Here is a 14,271-nt window from a genome sequence, read left to right on the forward strand (position 1 = left end):
TCCTTTAAAAAAATATAAGTAATTCAAAATAACGCTGTACAATCGAGTTTCAGCGATTTTGTAACGATTGTTGTTATCTTGTTGAAACCAGATCAGAGATGTTTTTGATACAGGTTGAGTCTATTTGTGGATATTATACCATTGAACCACGACTTATTAACATAGTTTAACAAACAAGTCAGCTGACAGTAGGATAAATTTAATGAAACATGTTTTTCACAATATTTCATATTATGTTGAAAAGTGTGTTTATTTACCGTCTTGCAGGCGTCTGTAGTATGTACAATCCCGGACTTGCAGGCTGTTTTTCTCGTGGAGGCCAAATCGCTATAGAATGCCACATGCAAACAAATTTCAAACACAGTAGCGCTCCTATGGTATACTTTATATTGGTTCCATGAACAATAGCCCACATTTGATGCAATACAGGTCAATTATTAGTTTAATCCTACACTAAAGTATAGGATTTTATGGTATACTTTATACCGGTTCTATAAACAATAGCCCACTTTAGACGCAATAAAGGACAATTAATAGTTTAATCCTACACTTAACTTTAAGAAATCGGTGTGGAATGGAATGGTGTACAATCGAATTTCGGCGTTTTTGTAACAATTCTTGTTATCTAGCTTAAACCAGATCAGAGATGTTTTTGATACTGGTTGAGTCTATTTGTGGATATTATACAACTGAACCACGACTTATGAACATAGTTTAACAAACAAGTCAGCTGACAGTAGGATACAAGAAATGCAACATGTTGAAACAATATTTAATACTATGTTTTAAAGAGTGTTTATTCACTTTCATGCAGGCGTTTGTAGTATGTACAATCCCGGACTTGCAGGCTGTTTTTCTCGTGGAGGCCAAATCGCTATAAAATGCCACATGCAAACAAATTTCCAACACAGTAGCGCTCTTATGGTATACTTTATATTGGTTCCATAAAGATAGCCCACGTTTGATGCAATACAGGACAATTATTAGTTTAATCCTTCAAAAAAAGTAATTCAAAATAACGCTGTACAATCGAGTTTCAGCGATTTTGTAACGATTGTTGCTATCTAGCTGAAACCAGATCAGAGATGTTTTTGATACAGGTTGAGTCTATTTGTGGATATTATACCATTGAACCACGACTTATTAACATAGTTTAACAAACAAGACAGCTGACAGTAGGATAAATTTAATGCAACATGTTTTTCACAATATTTCATATTATGTTGAAAAGTGTGTTTATTTACCGTCTTGCAGGCGTCTGTAGTATGTACAATCCCGGACTTGCAGGCTGTTTTTCTCGTTGAGGCCAAATCGCTATAGAATGCCACATGCAAACAAATTTCAAACACAGTAGCGCTCCTATGGTATACTTTATATTGGTTCCCTAAACAATAGCCCACATTTGATGCAATACAGGTCAATTATTAGTTGTATCCTACACTAAAGTATAGGATTTTATGGTATACTTTATACTTGTTCTATAAACAATAGCCCACTTTAGATGCAATAAAGGACAACTAATAGTTTAATCCTACACAAAAATATAAGGAATTCGGAATAATGGTGTACAATCGAGGTTCAGCGTTTTTGTAACAATTGTTGTTATCTAGCTGAAACCAGATCAGAGATGTTTTTGATACTGGTTGAGTTTATTTGTGGATATTATACAATTGAACCACGACTTGTGAACATAGTATAACAAACAAGTCAGCTGACAGTAGGATAAATGTTAATGCAACATGTTTTTAACAATATTTCATATCATGTTGTAAAGAGTGTTATTCAACATCTTGCAGGCATGAGTAGTATGTACAATCCCGGACTTGCAGGCTGTTTTTCTTGTTGAGGCCAAATCGCTATAAAATGCCACATGCGAACAACTTTTCAACATAGTAGCGCTCTTATGGTGTACTTTATATTGGTTCCATAAACAATATCCCACATTTGATTCAATACAGGACAATTATTAGATTCTACACTAAAATATTAAGAAATTGGAATAAAGGTGTACAATCGAGGTTTTAGCGTTTTTGTAACAATTGTTGTTATCTAGCTGAAACCAGATCAAAACTTTTTATGTGTTCCGTTCACAGATTTCATGCATTAAAGGGCAAACATGCTCAAAAGTAAAAACACTTATTAGAAGCATTTCAATAAGTGTCTTACCTTCAACTAATACTGTTATCCAATGTTTAAGCGCTTCCTTACAATATTTTCCAATCTTAGTAAAGTCAAATTAATGTGCCCTTTTTAAGTCACTTACAAATCATGTTAATTATGTGAACACAATAATATTCAAAGGACGCATATTGTATGTTGAATACAACCTCAAATTTTAAATATTTGATGATGTGACAGTTGACTTGTTCTCATAAGCCTTTATCTTCCCAACTGTTTAAAGGGCAAAACATGCTCAAAAGCAAACACACTTATTTGATGCATTTCAATAAGTGTCTTACCTTCAACTAATACTGTTATCCAATGTTTAAGCGCTTCCTTACAATATTTACCAACCTTAGTAAAGTCAAATTAATGTGCCCTTTTTAAGTCACTTACAAATCATGTTAATTATGTGAACACATTAATATTCAAAGGACGCATGTTGTATGTTGAATACAACCTCAAATTTTAAATATTTGATGATGTGAGAGTTGACTTGTTCTCAAAAGCCTTTTAACTTCCCAACTGTAAAGGAGGCAATAATTTTTATCAATCATTTTTATCATTCCAACTGAAAAAATAAAACAGTTTGAACCTGCGTGAGCGGAGAGTCATCATAACTCAAACTGTTGAAGCTTACGAGTCTCTAAGATGTTTTGATACTGGTTGAGTTTATTTGTGGATATTATACAATTGAACCACGAACATAGTTTAACAAACACGTCAGCTGACAGTAGGATAAAATTAATGCAACATGTTTTAGCGATATTTCATATCATGTTGTAAAGTGTGTTTTTTCACCGTCTTGCAGGCGTCTGTAGTATGTACAATCCCGGACTTGCAGGCTTTTTTTCTCGTTGAGGCCAAATCGCTATAAAATGCCACATGCAAACAAATTTCCAACAGAGTAGCGCTCTTATGGTGTACTTTATATTGGTTCCATAAACTATAGCCCACATTTGATTTGCTTTTTAGGTGTTCCGTTTACAGATTTACATGCATTAAAAGGCAAAACATGCTCAAAAGCAAAAACACTTATTAGACGCATTTCATTAAGTGTCCTACCTTCAACCAATACTGTTATGCAGTGGCCTAGCGCATCCTTACAGTATTTTCCAATATTAGTAAAGTCAAATGCATGTGCCCTTTTTATGTCACTTACAAATCATGTTAATTATGTGAACACATGTTGTTATCTAGCTTAAACCAGATCAAAACTTTTTATATGTTCCGTTTACAGACTTCATACATTAAAGGGCAAACATGCTCAAAAGCAAAAACACTTATTAGAAGCATTTCAATAAGTGTCTTACCTTCAATTAATACTGTTACCTAATGTTTAAGCGCTTCCTTACAATATTTTCCAACCATAGTAAAGTCAAATTAATATGCCCTTTTTAAGTCACTTACAAATCATGTAAATTATGTGAACACATGTTGTTATCTAGCTTAAACCAGATCAGAGATGTCTTTGATACTAGTTGAGTCTATTTGTGGATATTATACAATTGAACCACGACTTATTAACATAGTTAAACAAACAAGTCAGCTGACAGTAGGATAAATTTAATGAAACATGTTTTTCACAATATTTCATATTATGTTGAAAAGTGTGTTTTTTCCCCGTCTTGCAGGCGTCTGTAGTATGTACAATCCCGGACCTGCAGGCTGTTTTTCTCGTTGAGGCCAAATCGCTATAAAATGCCACATGCAAACAAATTTCAAACAAAGTAGCGCTCCTATGGTATGCTGTATATTGGTTCCATAAACAATAGCCCACATTTGATGACATAAAAGACAATTAATAGTTTAATCCTACACTTAACTATAAGGAATTCGGAATAATGGTGTACAATCGAGGTTCGGCGTTTTTGTAACAATTCTTGTTATCTAGCTGAAACCAGATCAGAGATGTTTTTGATACTGGTTGAGTCTATTTGTGGATATTATACAACTGAACCACGACTTATAGACATAGTTTAACAAACAAGTCAGCTGACAGTAGGATACAATAAATGCAACATGTTGTAACAATATTTAATACCATGTTTTAAAGAGTGTTTATTCACCTTCATGCAGGCGTTTGTAGTATGTACAATCCCGGACTTGCAGGCTGTTTTTCTCGTTGAGGCCAAATCGCTATAAAATGCCACATGCAAACAAATTTCCAACACAGTAGCGCTCTTATGGTATACTTTATATTGGTTCCATAAAAAATAGCCCACGTTTGATGCAATACAGGACAATTATTAGTTTAATCCTTCAAAAAAATATAAGTAATTCAAGATAACGCTGTACAATCGAGTTTCAGCGATTTTGTAACGATTGTCGTTATCTTGTTGAAACCAGATCAGAGATGTTTTTGATACAGGTTGAGTCTATTTGTGGATATTATACCATTGAACCACGACTTATTAACATAGTTTAACAAACAAGTCAGCTGACAGTAGGATAAATTTAATGAAACATGTTTTTCACAATATTTCATATTATGTTGAAAAGTGTGTTTATTTACCGTCTTGCAGGCGTCTGTAGTATGTACAATCCCGGACTTGCAGGCTGTTTTTCTCGTTGAGGCCAAATCGCTCTAGAATGCCACATGCAAACAAATTTCAAACACAGTAGCGCTCCTATGGTATACTTTATATTGGTTCCCTAAACAATAGCCCACATTTGATGCAATACAGGTCAATTATTAGTTGTATCCTACACTAAAGTATAGGATTTTATGGTATACTTTATACTTGTTCTATAAACAATAGCCCACATTAGATGCAATAAAGGACAATTAATAGTTTAATCCTACACAAAAATATAAGGAATTCGGAATTATGGTGTACAATCGAGGTTCAGCGTTTTTGTAATAATTGTTGTTATCTAGCTGAAACCAGATCAGAGATGTTTTTGATACTTGTTGAGTTTATTTGTGGATATTAAACAACTGAACCACGACTTGTGAACATAGTTTAACAAACAAGTCAGCTGACAGTAGGATACAATAAATTCAACATGTTGAAACAATATTTAATACCATGTTTTAAAGAGTGTTTATTCACTTTCATGCAGGCGTTTGTAGTATGTACAATCCCGGACTTGCAGGCTGTTTTTCTCGTGGAGGCCAAATCGCTATAAAATGCCACATGCAAACACATTTCCAACACAGTAGCGCTCTTATGGTATACTTTATATTGGTTCCATAAAGATAGCCCACGTTTGATGCAATACAGGACAATTATTAGTTTAATCCTTCAAAAAAATATAAGTAATTCAAAATAACGCTGTACAATCGAGTTTCAGCGATTTTGTAACGATTGTTGTTATCTTGTTGAAACCAGATCAGAGATGTTTTTGATACAGGTTGAGTCTATTTGTGGATATTATACCATTGAACCACGACTTATTAACATAGTTTAACAAACAAGTCAGCTGACAGTAGGATAAATTTAATGCAACATGTTTTTCACAATATTTCATATTATGTTGAAAAGTGTTTTTATTTACCGTCTTGCAGGCGTCTGTAGTATGTACAATCCCGGACTTGCAGGCTGTTTTTCTCGTTGAGGCCAAATCGCTATAGAATGCCACATGCAATCAAATTTCAAACACAGTAGCGCTCCTATGGTATACTTTATATTGGTTTCATAAACAATAACCCACATTTGATACAATACAGGTCAATTATTAGTTGTATCCTACACTAAAGTATAGGATTTTATGGTATACTTTATACTTGTTCTATAAACAATAGCCCACTTTAGATGCAATAAAGGACAATTAATAGTTTAATCCTACACTTAACTATAAGGAATTCGGAATAATGGTGTACAATCGAGGTTCGGCGTTTTTGTAACAATTCTTGTTATCTAGCTGAAACCAGATCAGAGATGTTTTTGATACTTGTTGAGTCTATTTGTGGATATTATACAACTGAACCACGACTTATGAACATAGTTTAACAAACAAGTCAGGTGACAGTAGGATACAATAAATGCATCATGTTGTAACAATATTTAATACCATGTTTTAAAGAGTGTTTATTGACTTTCATACAGGCGTTTGTAGTATGTACAATCCCGGACTTGCAGGCTGTTTTTCTCGTTGAGGCCAAATCGCTATAAAATGCCACATGCAAACAAATTTCCAACACAGTAGCGCTCTTATGGTATACTTTATATTGGTTCCATAAAAAATAGCCCACGTTTGATGCAATACAGGACAATTATTAGTTTAATCCTTTAAAAAAATATAAGTAATTCAAAATAACGCTGTACAATCGAGTTTCAGCGATTTTGTAACGATTGTCGTTATCTTGTTGAAACCAGATCAGAGATGTTTTTGATACAGGTTGAGTCTATTTGTGGATATTATACCATTGAACCACGACTTATTAATATAGTTTAACAAATAAGTCAGCTGACAGTAGGATAAATTTAATGCAACATGCTTTTCACAATATTTCATATTATGTTGAAAAGTGTGTTTATTTACCGTCTTGCAGGCGTCTGTAGTATGTACAATCCCGGACTTGCAGACTGTTTTTCTCGTTGAGGCCAACTCGCTATAGAATGCCACATGCAAACAAATTTCAAACACAGTAGCGCTCCTATGGTATACTTTATATTGGTTTCATAAACAGTAGCCCACATTTGATGCAATACAGGTCAATTATTAGTTGTATCCTACACTAAAGTATAGGATTTTATGGTATACTTTATACTGGTTCTATAAACAATAGCCCACTTTAGATGCAATAAAGGACAATTAATAGTTTAATCCTACACTTAACTATAAGGAATTCGGAATAATGGTGTACAATCGAGGTTCGGCGTTTTTGTAATAATTGTTGTTATCTAGCTGAAACCAGATCAGAGATGTTTTTGATACTTGTTGAGTCTATTTGTGGATATTATACAACTGAACCACGACTTATGAACATAGTTTAACAAACAAGTCAGCTGACAGTAGGATACAATAAATGCATCATGTTGTAACAATATTTAATACCATGTTTTAAAGAGTGTTTATTGACTTTCATACAGGCGTTTGTAGTATGTACAATCCCGGACTTGCAGGCTGTTTTTCTCGTTGAGGCCAAATCGCTATAAAATGCCACATGCAAACAAATTTCCAACACAGTAGCGCTCTTATGGTATACTTTATATTGGTTCCATAAAGATAGCCCACGTTTGATGCAATACAGGACAATTATTAGTTTAATCCTTTAAAAAAATATAAGTAATTCAAAATAACGCTGTACAATCGAGTTTCAGCGATTTTGTAACGATTGTCGTTATCTTGTTGAAACCAGATCAGAGATGTTTTTGATACAGGTTGAGTCTATTTGTGGATATTATACCATTGAACCACGACTTATTAATATAGTTTAACAAATAAGTCAGCTGACAGTAGGATAAATTTAATGCAACATGCTTTTCACAATATTTCATATTATGTTGAAAAGTGTGTTTATTTACCGTCTTGCAGGCGTCTGTAGTATGTACAATCCCGGACTTGCAGACTGTTTTTCTCGTTGAGGCCAACTCGCTATAGAATGCCACATGCAAACAAATTTCAAACACAGTAGCGCTCCTATGGTATACTTTATATTGGTTTCATAAACAGTAGCCCACATTTGATGCAATACAGGTCAATTATTAGTTGTATCCTACACTAAAGTATAGGATTTTATGGTATACTTTATACTGGTTCTATAAACAATAGCCCACTTTAGATGCAATAAAGGACAATTAATAGTTTAATCCTACACTTAACTATAAGGAATTCGGAATAATGGTGTACAATCGAGGTTCGGCGTTTTTGTAATAATTGTTGTTATCTAGCTGAAACCAGATCAGAGATGTTTTTGATACTGGTTGAGTCTATTTGTGGATATTATACAACAGAACCACGACTTATGAACATAGTTTAACAAACAAGACAGCTGACAGTAGGATACAAGAATTGCAACATGTTGAAACAATATTTGATACTATGTTTTAAAGAGTGTTTATTGACTTTCATGCAGGCGTTTGTAGTATGTACAATCCCGGACTTGCAGGCTGTTTTTCTCGTGGAGGCCAAAGCGCTATAAAATGCCACATGCAAACAAATTTCCAACACAGTAGCGCTCTTATGGTATACTCTATATTGGTTCCATAAAGATAGCCCACGTTTGATGCAATACAGGACAATTATTAGTTTAATCCTTCAAAAAAATATAAGTAATTCAAAATAACGCTGTACAATCGAGTTTCAGCGATTTTGTAACGATTGTTGTTATCTAGCTGAAACCAGATCAGAGATGTTTTTGATACAGGTTGAGTCTATTTGTGGATATTATACCATTGAACCACGACTTATTAACATAGTTTAACAAACAAGACAGCTGACAGTAGGATAAATTTAATGCAACATGTTTTTCACAATATTTCATATTATGTTGAAAAGTGTGTTTATTTACCGTCTTGCAGGCGTCTGTAGTATGTACAATCCCGGACTTGCAGGCTGTTTTTCTCGTTGAGGCCAACTCGCTATAGAATGCCACATGCAAACAAATTTCAAACACAGTAGCGCTCCTATGGTATACTTTATATTGGTTCCATGAACAGTAGCCCACATTTGATGCATTACAGGTCAATTATTAGTTTAATCCTACACTAAAGTATAGGATTTTATGGTATACTTTATACCGGTTCTATAAACAATAGCCCACTTTAGACGCAATAAAGGACAATTAATAGTTTAATCCTACACTTAACTTTAAGAAATCGGTGTGGAATGGAATGGTGTACAATCGAGGTTCGGCGTTTTTGTAACAATTCTTGTTATCTAGCTTAAACCAGATCAGAGATGTTTTTGATACTGGTTGAGTCTATGTGTGGATATTATACAACTGAACCACGACTTATGAACATAGTTTAACAAACAAGTCAGCTGACAGTAGGATACAAGAAATTCAACATGTTGAAACAATATTTAATACCATGTTTTAAAGAGTGTTTATTCACTTTCATGCAGGCGTTTGTAGTATGTACAATCCCGGACTTGCAGGCTGTTTTTCTCGTGGAGGCCAAATCGCTATAAAATGCCACATGCAAACACATTTCCAACACAGTAGCGCTCTTATGGTATACTTTGTATTGGTTCCTTAAACATAGCCCACGTTTGATGCAATACAGGACAATTATTAGTTTAATCCTTCAAAAAAATATAAGTAATTCAAAATAACGCTGTACAATCGAGTTTCAGCGATTTTGTAACGATTGTTGTTATCTTGTTGAAACCAGATCAGAGATGTTTTTGATACAGGTTGAGTCTATTTGTGGATATTATACCATTGAACCACGACTTATTAACATAGTTTAACAAACAAGTCAGCTGACAGTAGGATAAATTTAATGCAACATGTTTTTCACAATATTTCATATTATGTTGAAAAGTGTGTTTATTTACCCTCTTGCAGGCGTCTGTAGTATGTACAATCCCGGACTTGCAGGCTGTTTTTCTCGTTGAGGCCAAATCGCTATAGAATGCCACATGCAATCAAATTTCAAACACAGTAGCGCTCCTATGGTATACTTTATATTGGTTCCATAAACAATAGCCCACATTTGATACAATACAGGTCAATTATTAGTTGTATCCTACACTAAAGTATAGGATTTTATGGTATACTTTTTACTTGTTCTATAAACAATAGCCCACTTTAGATGCAATAAAGGACAATTAATAGTTTAATCCTACACTTAACTATAAGGAATTCGGAATAATGGTGTACAATCGAGGTTCGGCGTTTTTGTAACAATTCTTGTTATCTAGCTGAAACCAGATCAGAGATGTTTTTGATACTTGTTGAGTCTATTTGTGGATATTATACAACTGAACCACGACTTATGAACATAGTTTAACAAACAAGTCAGCTGACAGTAGGATACAATAAATGCATCATGTTGTAACAATATTTAATACCATGTTTTAAAGAGTGTTTATTGACTTTCATACAGGCGTTTGTAGTATGTACAATCCCGGACTTGCAGGCTGTTTTTCTCGTTGAGGCCAAATCGCTATAAAATGCCACATGCAAACAAATTTCCAACACAGTAGCGCTCTTATGGTATACTTTATATTGGTTCCATAAAAAATAGCCCACGTTTGATGCAATACAGGACAATTATTAGTTTAATCCTTTAAAAAAATATAAGTAATTCAAAATAACGCTGTACAATCGAGTTTCAGCGATTTTGTAACGATTGTCGTTATCTTGTTGAAACCAGATCAGAGATGTTTTTGATACAGGATGAGTCTATTTGTGGATATTATACCATTGAACCACGACTTATTAATATAGTTTAACAAATAAGTCAGCTGACAGTAGGATAAATTTAATGCAACATGCTTTTCACAATATTTCATATTATGTTGAAAAGTGTGTTTATTTACCGTCTTGCAGGCGTCTGTAGTATGTACAATCCCGGACTTGCAGACTGTTTTTCTCGTTGAGGCCAACTCGCTATAGAATGCCACATGCAAACAAATTTCAAACACAGTAGCGCTCCTATGGTATACTTTATATTGGTTTCATAAACAGTAGCCCACATTTGATGCAATACAGGTCAATTATTAGTTGTATCCTACACTAAAGTATAGGATTTTATGGTATACTTTATACTGGTTCTATAAACAATAGCCCACTTTAGATGCAATAAAGGACAATTAATAGTTTAATCCTACACTTAACTATAAGGAATTCGGAATAATGGTGTACAATCGAGGTTCGGCGTTTTTGTAATAATTGTTGTTATCTAGCTGAAACCAGATCAGAGATGTTTTTGATACTGGTTGAGTCTATTTGTGGATATTATACAACAGAACCACGACTTATGAACATAGTTTAACAAACAAGTCAGCTGACAGTAGGATACAAGAAATGCAACATGTTGAAACAATATTTAATACTATGTTTTAAAGAGTGTTTATTGACTTTCATGCAGGCGTTTGTAGTATGTACAATCCCGGACTTGCAGGCTGTTTTTCTCGTGGAGGCCAAATCGCTATAAAATGCCACATGCAAACAAATTTCCAACACAGTAGCGCTCTTATGGTATACTTTATATTGGTTCCATAAAGATAGCCCACGTTTGATGCAATACAGGACAATTATTAGTTTAATCCTTCAAAAAAATATAAGTAATTCAAAATAACGCTGTACAATCGAGTTTCAGCGATTTTGTAACGATTGTTGTTATCTAGCTGAAACCAGATCAGAGATGTTTTTGATACAGGTTGAGTCTATTTGTGGATATTATACCATTGAACCACGACTTATTAACATAGTTTAACAAACAAGACAGCTGACAGTAGGATAAATTTAATGCAACATGTTTTTCACAATATTTCATATTATGTTGAAAAGTGTGTTTATTTACCGTCTTGCAGGCGTCTGTAGTATGTACAATCCCGGACTTGCAGGCTGTTTTTCTCGTTGAGGCCAAATCGCTATAGAATGCCACATGCAATCAAATTTCAAACACAGTAGCGCTCCTATGGTATACTTTATATTGGTTTCATAAACAATAACCCACATTTGATACAATACAGGTCAATTATTAGTTGTATCCTACACTAAAGTATAGGATTTTATGGTATACTTTATACCGGTTCTATAAACAATAGCCCACTTTAGATGCAATAAAGGACAATTAATAGTTTAATCCTACACTTAACTATACGGAATTCGGAATAATGGTGTACAATCGAGGTTCGGCGTTTTTGTAACAATTCTTGTTATCTAGCTGAAACCAGATCAGAGATGTTTTTGATACTTGTTGAGTCTATTTGTGGATATTATACAACTGAGCCACGACTTATGAACATAGTTTAACAAAAAAGTCAGCTGACAGTAGGATACAATAAATGCATCATGTTGTAACAATATTTAATACCATGTTTTAAAGAGTGTTTATTGACTTTCATACAGGCGTTTGTAGTATGTACAATCCCGGACTTGCAGGCTGTTTTTCTCGTTGAGGCCAAATCGCTATAAAATGCCACATGCAAACAAATTTCCAACACAGTAGCGCTCTTATGGTATACTTTATATTGGTTCCATAAAAAATAGCCCACGTTTGATGCAATACAGGACAATTATTAGTTTAATCCTTTAAAAAAATATAAGTAATTCAAAATAACGCTGTACAATCGAGTTTCAGCGATTTTGTAACGATTGTCGTTATCTTGTTGAAACCAGATCAGAGATGTTTTTGATACAGGTTGAGTCTATTTGTGGATATTATACCATTGAACCACGACTTATTAATATAGTTTAACAAATAAGTCAGCTGACAGTAGGATAAATTTAATGCAACATGCTTTTCACAATATTTCATATTATGTTGAAAAGTGTGTTTATTTACCGTCTTGCAGGCGTCTGTAGTATGTACAATCCCGGACTTGCAGACTGTTTTTCTCGTTGAGGCCAACTCGCTATAGAATGCCACATGCAAACAAATTTCAAACACAGTAGCGCTCCTATGGTATACTTTATATTGGTTTCATAAACAGTAGCCCACATTTGATGCAATACAGGTCAATTATTAGTTGTATCCTACACTAAAGTATAGGATTTTATGGTATACTTTATACTGGTTCTATAAACAATAGCCCACTTTAGATGCAATAAAGGACAATTAATAGTTTAATCCTACACTTAACTATAAGGAATTCGGAATAATGGTGTACAATCGAGGTTCGGCGTTTTTGTAATAATTGTTGTTATCTAGCTGAAACCAGATCAGAGATGTTTTTGATACTGGTTGAGTCTATTTGTGGATATTATACAACAGAACCACGACTTATGAACATAGTTTAACAAACAAGTCAGCTGACAGTAGGATACAAGAAATGCAACATGTTGAAACAATATTTGATACTATGTTTTAAAGAGTGTTTATTCACTTTCATGCAGGCGTTTGTAGTATGTACAATCCCGGACTTGCAGGCTGTTTTTCTCGTGGAGGCCAAATCGCTATAAAATGCCACATGCAAACAAATTTCCAACACAGTAGCGCTCTTATGGTATACTTTATATTGGTTCCATAAAGATAGCCCACGTTTGATGCAATACAGGACAATTATTAGTTTAATCCTTCAAAAAAATATAAGTAATTCAAAATAACGCTGTACAATCGAGTTTCAGCGATTTTGTAACGATTGTTGTTATCTAGCTGAAACCAGATCAGAGATGTTTTTGATACAGGTTGAGTCTATTTGTGGATATTATACCATTGAACCACGACTTATTAACATAGTTTAACAAACAAGACAGCTGACAGTAGGATAAATTTAATGCAACATGTTTTTCACAATATTTCATATTATGTTGAAAAGTGTGTTTATTTACCGTCTTGCAGGCGTCTGTAGTATGTACAATCCCGGACTTGCAGGCTGTTTTTCTCGTTGAGGCCAAATCGCTATAGAATGCCACATGCAAACAAATTTCAAACACAGTAGCGCTCCTATGGTATACTTTATATTGGTTCCATGAACAATAGCCCACATTTGATGCAATACAGGTCAATTATTAGTTTAATCCTACACTAAAGTATAGGATTTTATGGTATACTTTATACCGGTTCTATAAACAATAGCCCACTTTAGACGCAATAAAGGACAATTAATAGTTTAATCCTACACTTAACTTTAAGAAATCGGTGTGGAATGGAATGGTGTACAATCGAGGTTCGGCGTTTTTGTAACAATTCTTGTTATCTAGCTTAAACCAGATCAGAGATGTTTTTGATACTGGTTGAGTCTATGTGTGGATATTATACAACTGAACCACGACTTATGAACATAGTTTAACAAACAAGTCAGCTGACAGTAGGATACAATAAATTCAACATGTTGAAACAATATTTAATACTATGTTTTAAAGAGTGTTTATTCACTTTCATGCAGGCGTTTGTAGTATGTACAATCCCGGACTTGCAGGCTGTTTTTCTCGTGGAGGCCAAATCGCTATAAAATGCCACATGCAAACACATTTCCAACACAGTAGCGCTCTTATGGTATACTTTATATTGGTTCCTTAAACATAGCCCACGTTTGATGCAA

Source organism: Crassostrea angulata, chromosome 2, assembly GCF_025612915.1.
Source record: "Crassostrea angulata isolate pt1a10 chromosome 2, ASM2561291v2, whole genome shotgun sequence".
NCBI classification, from domain to species: domain Eukaryota; kingdom Metazoa; phylum Mollusca; class Bivalvia; order Ostreida; family Ostreidae; genus Magallana; species Magallana angulata.